Below are 8864 nucleotides of genomic sequence, written 5' to 3'. Positions count from 1 at the left end.
GGCTCTAGGTCAGTGCTGGCACATAGGCGCTGGGTAAACACTGGCGGCATGAATGAATTCCGTGATGCTGGTTCCCTTCCGTGCTCCTCCCCGCTGTGAGTAGACATGTTCTACAACGGTTTGGTACTTGCCTTGTGCCCAAGACACAAGGGGCTCGGCTCAAGGCTTTGTGGAGTTTTCCACACACAACCGGGAACAGCCCCTCACACGCAGCAGGCCGTGGCCACCTCATTTCCTTTCCCTCACTGTCACCCTCCACACGACACTGCACAAGCCCCAAGCCCCCCACCCTCTACATCAGAGTTTTTAAAAAGCGTGACTTACAATTTTTTTTTTTACTTTGGCAAACAAGGGTATTTTTTAAAAAATCTACGATCGCCATCATTTCATGGACATTTTAACAGCAAAACTAGAGGACATATCAGAATAAACGACAGTCCTTTCTAAGAACAAACAGCTGGCAAACTTAGATTAACGTATCTTCCCCAAAGGTTGGGCTTTACACTTTTTTTGGGGTGCAGAACAGTGATAGTGTGGAATTTTATTTTATGATGTCACATGGCAGTTTTTTTTCGTTGATATAAATTTGTCAATTTGAGGATCTATATGTCACTATACTCATAGTGACAGCAATGGCAATAGAAAACATTCAATGGGTACTACTTGTGGGCCATATGCTCAATAATTTTCAAGACTTAACTCCTTAAGATACAGCCCATGAGGTGGAATGATTGGCCTCAATACCCAGATGGGGAAACTAAGGCTCCTGCCTTCTCCCTGATGCAGGCAAGCTGTATGTGGCTTCACGAGGGCTACAGGAAGGGGACCTCCCAGTTTACACCCATCACAGTGCATCCTGGAGTACAGATCGGCCAACCCAGCACAGTCAGGAATGTATCAGGGAAGCAAGCCACTGCCAGGTGACTTATCCCAGCCCGACAAGAATCTACAGATGGCACCTGGGACCCACAGCCCTAAATCACCATCTACCAACAAAAAGCAAGGCACGTGACAGATCTTTTCAGGACCTTCAGAACATGATACCTCAAGGCCCAAGTTCCTCACAACGTCAAAATATCACTCCGAGGTATCCCGAGGTAAAAGCTAATATTTATTAAAGAAAAGCTGGTCTAATCTCTAGTAAAGGTATCACAATGGGTTTATTGATTTTTTTTTAAAGAAAAATTACATTTTAAAAAGAAAAATGCCAATTTCACAAGCAACCTCCAGCCAGATTCCTGGCCCTTTGGGATAGCTCACAGCAATTCTGGTTTTAAAAAAAAAAAAAAAAAAAAAAAGAAGAGAGAGAAAGAGAAAAAATCTTGAAAAAAGGGCTTTTCATACAGACATACAAGAAAGTAAATAAAATCGATTGAAAATACTAACAGAGAGCCATTCATTTTGTTAAGTGTTATAAAAATGCCAAAAGTGCATCCTCTTCCCAGGCTCTAGGGCTTAGGATGTTTCCTTTTCTGAAAACTGACATCTGTAAGGAAGAAAATACAAATAAAGAGAAAAATGATGAACACCATTTTTTTTTGAAGGCTCTGAGTGATCACGGAAATGCAAGGATGTATTCTCATTAACTATATAGCCAGGGTCTCATTTTCTCACTGTCTCAGGTGCTGGGGCATAGGAGTTGTGACCTCTTTGTAGGGAATCTTCTGGAAGAAACAGTGCCCTAACTGGGACTCAAGGTGGTATCCTGTGACTAAGATTCTCAACTAGTCAAAATACCTGGGCTCTATGTACCAGTCTGGGTCTCAGCAGAAAATAGGTGGCACACTCAGTTTGGATAAGTGAAGAGAGTTTTCAAAGGGGTGGGCAGGGTGCAGGGACACCATAAAAGATGGTGTAGGACCTCAGCCCTGAAGGAATGAGGGGAGGAGAGATGTACAGGAATCTGGAGACAGAAAGAGCTGTGGTTTTCTTTCATGGTGTCAGCTAGCTCAAGGTAACCCCACAAAGAGAGAAGCAGGGGAAAACAGTATCCTCCCTTACTTTCCTCCTTCCCTGGGATCTACTGGTGTTCCCTGTTGGCCAAACCCAACTGGAAATCAGAAGACAAAAACCTTCTTGGCCCATACCCATACCCAGAGCAAAGAGCTGGGAATCTTGGGGCAGAGTATCTCCATTCATTGGAGCTTTGATTTATATAAGAGTTGAAGGGGTCAGATATTAACTAGACCCAGAAATACATACTTGAAAATGGATATGTAATTTTCATTTAAATAGAAGTTACAGTAAAACCTTGAATTGAGAGTAACTTGTTCTGCGAGTGTTCTGCAAGACAAGCAAACATTTCTAATAAATTGTAACTTGATAAATGAGCAATGTCTTGCAATATGAGTAGTACGTGATGCCAAATGTCACGCGATCACAAGTGAGCCAAAGCTTCTCTCTCTCCTCTCTCTCTTTTGTTGCAGGATTGTGGGTGATCATCTCCCATGCTCAGATGCTTGGTCTCAGGCCATGGCATTCAGCAGAAATCAGTGATTTTTCAGAATGTTGGAAGGTGCCCACACCTGACGCTAGTGTATTTTTTGTCACTTCAAAGCACCTATGGACAACAGTCCTTTGCTTTTCCATACAAGACTAAGCTTAGGAATACTTTGTTTCATTCTAGGTCAGGCTACCTGCTGATGTAGACCCTTTCCTCTGCTACCTTATTGCCAGTTACACTAAATACAGTAGATGACAAGAGTTTATTAACACTGTACTATAGTAAACATCCATGAGAGCATGTACATGGCCCCCATCCATTGAGCCAATAGGTAGCTCATTAGTGATTCCATTAGTGACAGTGAAAGTGGTCCTACACAATAACCCTCCTCTCTTGTCTCCCTCACACCAGCCATGAAGGTTTTCAAAGGTAAGTGCAAGTTAATTTGTTTATTTTTCTTTATATTTTGTATTTACTTTCCTATTTTATATTATATTACAGCATTGTAATCATTTTTATATGAATATTTTTGGGTTGTGGAACAAATCATCTCAGTTTCCATTATTTCTTATGGGGAAATTTGCTTTGATATACAAGTATTTTGCATTCCAAGCATGTTTCCAGAACGACTTATGCTCACAAACCAAGGTTTTACTGTATTTAAAATGTAGCTATTTCTGGTTAAATTCAGAGAGGGTACTTTGGATCTGGTATGGTACCCAACAATGTCCTCAAACCCAGCCCTGGATAAAATTTATCCAAGTGCCTCAAAAAAATGGCCAGTTGGGCCTATGAGTTCAAGTCCAGTAGAAATGTTAGAACATAAAGGGAACTCGCACCACTGAGAGTTAGATGGGCATTCATATAGCAGTCAGAGGGGACGCATAGGAGCCTGATGACTAAGGTCATGATGGGGCTAATATCACTTAAACGCAAAGGCTGTAGTGGGAAAAACTTCACAGCCATTAAGGAGAATGTATGGGCCCCAGAGACTTTCTGGGGGGGGACAGGAGGGATATGGGAGTGTTCAATTTAAAAAAGGGAAACTTCACTAAAGTGGACTGAGGAGGCTAGAAGGGGAGTCTGTAAGGGGGAGCCCTACCACTGAATGCCAATTACAGGAAAAATTGTCCATTACAGACCTTAACAGAGGAATTTCGACAGGAAAGAATCATGAAATACAGGCCCAACTGGGAAAGCTATACACAGTATCTTCAATAAGAAATTGACTCTCCCTGTAATTCAGCTGGTGAGAAACCATCATCACACTGAACTCTTGCTTTCTTCCATTGGGCTTTTATTCAAAACAACCCCTCTCAGGTTCTTTCATCTCCACAAAGTAATAGTGTTCCTGTCCTTTGTTTATTGGACTTGCCTATGGTATTGCCCCAGCTTGCTTGTCCAGTACTGTAATTCTTTGCTATTCCCAAATGAGCCCATCTTTTGCTGGTCAGACAACTGGGAGCTTTATTTTTAAGGTTAACAAGAGTTTAGGGAACCAGACAATCCATCGGTGGGAGCTCATGGCCAAGCTCATGCTCCACACCCACCCACCCCACCGACTGCATGCACACTCATGTGCACACACACGCACTGATGCTGCCCTATTGGTCTGACCTTGCCAGAAGCTATGAGAAATCTACCAGTGACCTGACCACGTGTCCTGCTGTCACTAACTTCAGGGAAATTTGACTGCAGTCATGGAGATTTCAATGCCCCTGGTCCCAATTTCACAGCCTTCCTCTCTCACTCCTCAAGCCCCTTTGCCCACAGCTCGCCCTGGCCTCCCGTGGAGACCTCCCAATAAACTGGCAGCCTTGTTTGATCATCTCAAAAACAACTAAACACACATACTGTGGGCCACATGCTCTCGCTTCTGCGCCAACAGTGCTCCAGGTGGATCGTTATTGCCACATGTGAGATGAGAAAACCGAGGCGCGGAGTAATGGAGCAAATCTGACTGCAGCAACAGGTCCTTTATGATCCCAAGCTCCCATTAAGATCAGAAGAGGAAGTTCCTCTGGGCTTTGTCGTTCAGAGCTCCCGGTCAAATTATGTGCAGTGGAGAGGCGGCACGCTGCTCCCAAATTGCCGAATGGCAGAGCAGAATTTTGCACCCTCGTCTTTACATGTCTTCCACAGACTGCCTCAATCAGATGGGAACGGTACTTCTAAGAGACAAGTAAAGAAGGGGATGCTCCTGCGCCTGCCTTTTGAGGAGCAAAGCGGCAGCCCTCTCTGACAGCACAATGTTCCATTGTTCCTTTCAACTCAGGGACGGAGCTGACAGGTCCCCAGAAACTGTGCCTCCCCCATCCTTCCACACCCCTTGAGAGTGCGCCCGGGAAGAAAGAGGCCAGCTCCAATAGGGGTGGGGGGTGCACCGAAGAAGTCCTGAAGGTCAGGCTTAATGAAGGGCAGATGGGTGGGGCTGGGTGCCCCAGAACCAGACTGAGACAAGGATTAGGTCGCTTACGTGGGGCGTGATTCCGGGTGAAAGAGTTGGGAGTAACCCAGGGAAGGAAAGGAAGCCAACACGCTTTCTGACGTGAGCACCTGGGTCTCAGCCCCTCAGGAAGCCCCTGGGAGACTGTGTGGAACACGCCTTGGAACAGAAAGTGAGCGTTGAGCTACTCATCCTCTCCAGTGACTGCTTGAAGGCTGTTCCCAAGGGTGGGAACTCCCCAGCCATCCTGCCCCACCCCCACCCCCACCTCCCACCAAGCATGCTCTGACTAGAGAACACCCTCAGGGAGAGGGCTTGCAGTTGCAATCTGTTACCAGGAAAAGGATGGTGACTGCAGAGGACAAGGACAGGGCCTCCACTATGTCTGCCACCCTGGGGAGACTCCGTTCTAGTATCAGTATTTCCAGGTCAGGAGAAGTGAGGGCAGAGGAAGATGGAGAGTACATGGTGGGACTGTCTGTCCATTCGGGCAGGATATTGTTCTCTTCACCATCTCTGCACCTATGTCCTCATCAGTTCGGTGAGGCTGATCACATTCTCTGTCCCGTGCAGTTGGTGTGGAATCACATGAGTTAATATGTGTGAAGCACTCAGGACAGTGGCAGAGTAAGTGCTCTCACTAAATGACTCTGCTTTGCCTGGTCCACAGGGTTGAGAACATATTGGAAGCCCCATTCCCATCCATGATGTAGAGACTGGAATCGCTTTTAATGCTTTTATCCTGGCACAAGAACCCCAGGAGACTCCTTCCTCAGTAAGTTGGGCAGACCTCAAGCCCTGAAACAGGCCTCACCACCTAGATACCTCCTGGTCACTTGCCTTCCTGTAACCTCCAGTCCTGTTGAGTGGTCTGCCTCTAAGGCCAGCTTCTGCTTTGTTCTTCCCCGGGTTTACGTCTTCCCCTGAGGCAGGAGCTTTGCCCTGCACCCCTGCCTTCTGGCCTGATGGGCAGACCCTGAGCTCTACCAGCCCCTCTGCTGGAGGGGTTGGAGGTGGACCTTAAATCCCACTCCCTGGCTATGCTGGGGTCCTGCTCCAAGGAGATAGCTGCACTCTCATCTTCCCTTTGCTGGGGTGAGACCTCAGGGGGTCAAGGTCCTGAGACACCCTTGGCAGCACCAGGGTATGCCTTCCTGAGCCACCCACCCAAATGGGATGGGGGAGGGAGCCCAGCATGAGCATCTGAGCACCATCAGCCTTGTCCTCTGATCCCATGACCAAAGCCCCCAACTACACAGAGGCTACGTGTGGACTCTGTTTCTGACACCCCAGGTCCTGAAGACCCTTTGGCAACACCAGGAGCTCCCTCCAGCCTCTTGTGAGTCATACTTGACAAGGACCAGCTCTGCTCCTGGCACACGGGCCACCTCTGCTTTGCCTCCTGCATTGTCACAGCCCTGAGCCTGCCTGAGTTAGTCCTCTCCTTAGGGCGTTGTGGCTACCAGTAGTGGCTCTTGCCAGGACAGGGGTGTGGCAGGGAGGTGCACCTGGGTCACCATCAGAAAACATTGCGTCCATCTTAGTGGCCCTTTTCCTACTCAGATTCTAGAATACAGGTTTGCTGATGTTAGTCTTCTTTGGAAATGCATTCACATTTGCTGGGACATGATAATGGACAGAAATTGCTGCAAAATTGACTGTTGGGGAAATGTAAGGGTGACGGATTCTCTTAGGGGCACGTGGCCAACAACAGGCAGTGCCCATACTCGATGCATTTAGCATCTTTATTAAGGATCTGGTTGAAGGAACATGAACAGTGTGGTTCATCATCTTTTTTTAACTTTAAAAATTTTTCACAAATAATTTATGTTTATTACAGAAAAAGCAGATGGGCCAAAGGAAAATTAAGAAAAATGACTCTCCATCCCACTATTCGGAAATAACCACTCTTTTTCACATTTTGGTGCAAATCTGCAATACCTACATGTGCATATATAAATATGTGTCAAGCTGAAATTCTGGACCTAAGGCTTTTTTTTTTTTTTAAATCTTGATGTTTAAAGCTTTGATAAAACAGTTTTTGGTCCAGAAAGTGATACAGACTAGCATTGACCTTAGGAGTAAACTGTTTATTTGGGAAAAACCCTTTGAACAAAACATTAAGCAAATTCCTCCCTCCTGCAGCTCTAGGGGAATGAACTGATATTGAACTATTGTACTTGATGCCGTTGTCCATTTGGAGGCCATTAGACAGGGCCCGCCCAGTTCACTGAAGGAGAAATGAGCATTTGTGCTGTCAGCCAGGAAAGAATAATCCTGGGAAAGCAAGAGAGGCCCAGACAGGTGAGCCTCAGACAGGGAGAAGAATATCTTTTTTCTTCTCCCTAGGTCCTAAAACAACCAGGACCTCGGAAGCCTGGACATCACAGAGACTTCTGGCAGAGACAAAGATGGCCTCCAGCTTGGTTGAGGTGGCAGCAAGGCAGTGAGAGTCCATAGGGGTGCCCAAGGAGGGGTCTGGGGGAAATCAAAAGCAGTCATTTCTTCTGGGACTTGTCAGTTTTGCTTGGAGGGGTGGTTCCCTTTGGTTATCCCCAAATTTAGTGAAAAGGCAGAGACCAGTGCTAGCTGTGCCATGTAACTAAGGGAAGAGCTCTTCCGGGCTGGAGTTAGAATGGTAAAAGAAGAGCAATGCTGGTCCTCTGAAGGCCAGCCTGGAGGTACCAGCAGGGTCTGGCAGAAGATCACCAGTCCCAGATACAGGACGCTGAGCCTGTCTCCTGGAGCTTGCAGGGAAGCAGAGGCAGGGCAATGCATGCAGACTGTGCCCTGGGGGACTCTCAGAAAGGACCACATGACCCTCTGAGGGAGGCTCTGTTCCTGACATCAGGCAAAACCAAGATGTGGAGCCTAGTCATTTACAGTATTAGCTGAAATATGTTCTTACCAGCTGGTGAAGTCTGAGACATTCTATTTGTAGACATGTACTCTACCTGCTCTCCTGACATTAGGCAAAACCAAGATATGGAGCCTTAGTCATTTACAGTATTAGCTGAAATATATTCTCACAAGCTGGTGAAGTCTGAGACATTCTATTTGTAGACATGTACTGTCTACCTGCTTTTTTGAAATGGGCTTCCCCACCACCACCTCAACAATATATTGTGTGAAACTGTCCATATCAGTAGATATGGACAGTGTCACTTTAATAGATGAATCATGTTCCTCTTCACACATGTATTTACTATAATTTATTTAAACATCCCTTTTTGTTGAAGCAACTTGAAAGCAGAGTGGTTCTGAGATAAGCAAGGCAGGGATGTGGAGAAAGGTGAGCACTGGCCTTTCAAATCACTGCACTGGCAGTGATTTGGAGCTCCTGGGGCAGTGTCCATTTGGCTTGTCCTCAGAGTCAGGCTCCTGTACTCATGTATCCACTCTCAGCCATGCTGATAGTGCTCTGATACTGCCCATGCTGGTTTGCAGCTAGAGACTATGCCACTTTTTCCTTGGCTTCTTCTCAGAGAAGAAAAGGATCAGAAAAAAGTGGCGTGCCATAACATCTCTATAAACCCCATCCGTGTTGAAGGCTTTCAGTTGAAGATGGTGGATGGAACGTAGTGTTTATGTCCTCTACTTCTCCGGGGTCCACTGAAAAATAACAGTGATAAAATCTTTTAAAGGATAAAGAGAATTGGGGAAAGAACAGCAACAAGCAAGAGATTTCAACAATTTTTAGAGGATGCAAAGCAGAAGGAGGGGTGGTAACTGTTTTTTTCAGAGAGGAAGAAGTGACACCTGCAAGTCCTTCTAGAGAGAAGACAGTTCATGTGCTCTGCCCAAGGGCCCCTGGAGAGGTCAGGGCTTGGAGGCACTGGGTTCCGTGGAGAGCAGAGGTGAAGCTCAGGGCTGCACACAGAGACCCAAGTGGATACACTGGGCGAATAGACTCTCCAGTAAGATGTGAGGAGTCTGCACACTTTTCAGTTTCCTCCTTCCTAACAGAACCCTGCC

At 46.4% G+C, this 8864-nt stretch overlaps 1 long non-coding RNA gene across 1 annotated transcript; it reads left to right on the top strand.

Moving 5' to 3' along the window:
* The first annotated feature begins 4734 nt into the window (after positions 1-4734).
* On the top strand, positions 4735-7938 carry LOC132673586 (uncharacterized). Its single transcript, XR_009608115.3, has 3 exons — positions 4735-4843; positions 5560-5664; positions 7239-7938. It is a non-coding gene; the product is annotated as an uncharacterized LOC132673586 (long non-coding RNA).
* The last annotated feature ends 926 nt before the right edge of the window (positions 7939-8864 follow it).

This window comes from Panthera onca, chromosome C1 (assembly GCF_046562875.1).
Source record: "Panthera onca isolate mPanOnc1 chromosome C1, mPanOnc1 haplotype 2, whole genome shotgun sequence".
Classification (NCBI taxonomy): Eukaryota; Metazoa; Chordata; class Mammalia; order Carnivora; family Felidae; genus Panthera; species Panthera onca.
This window is presented reverse-complemented; position numbering and strand designations above follow the sequence as displayed.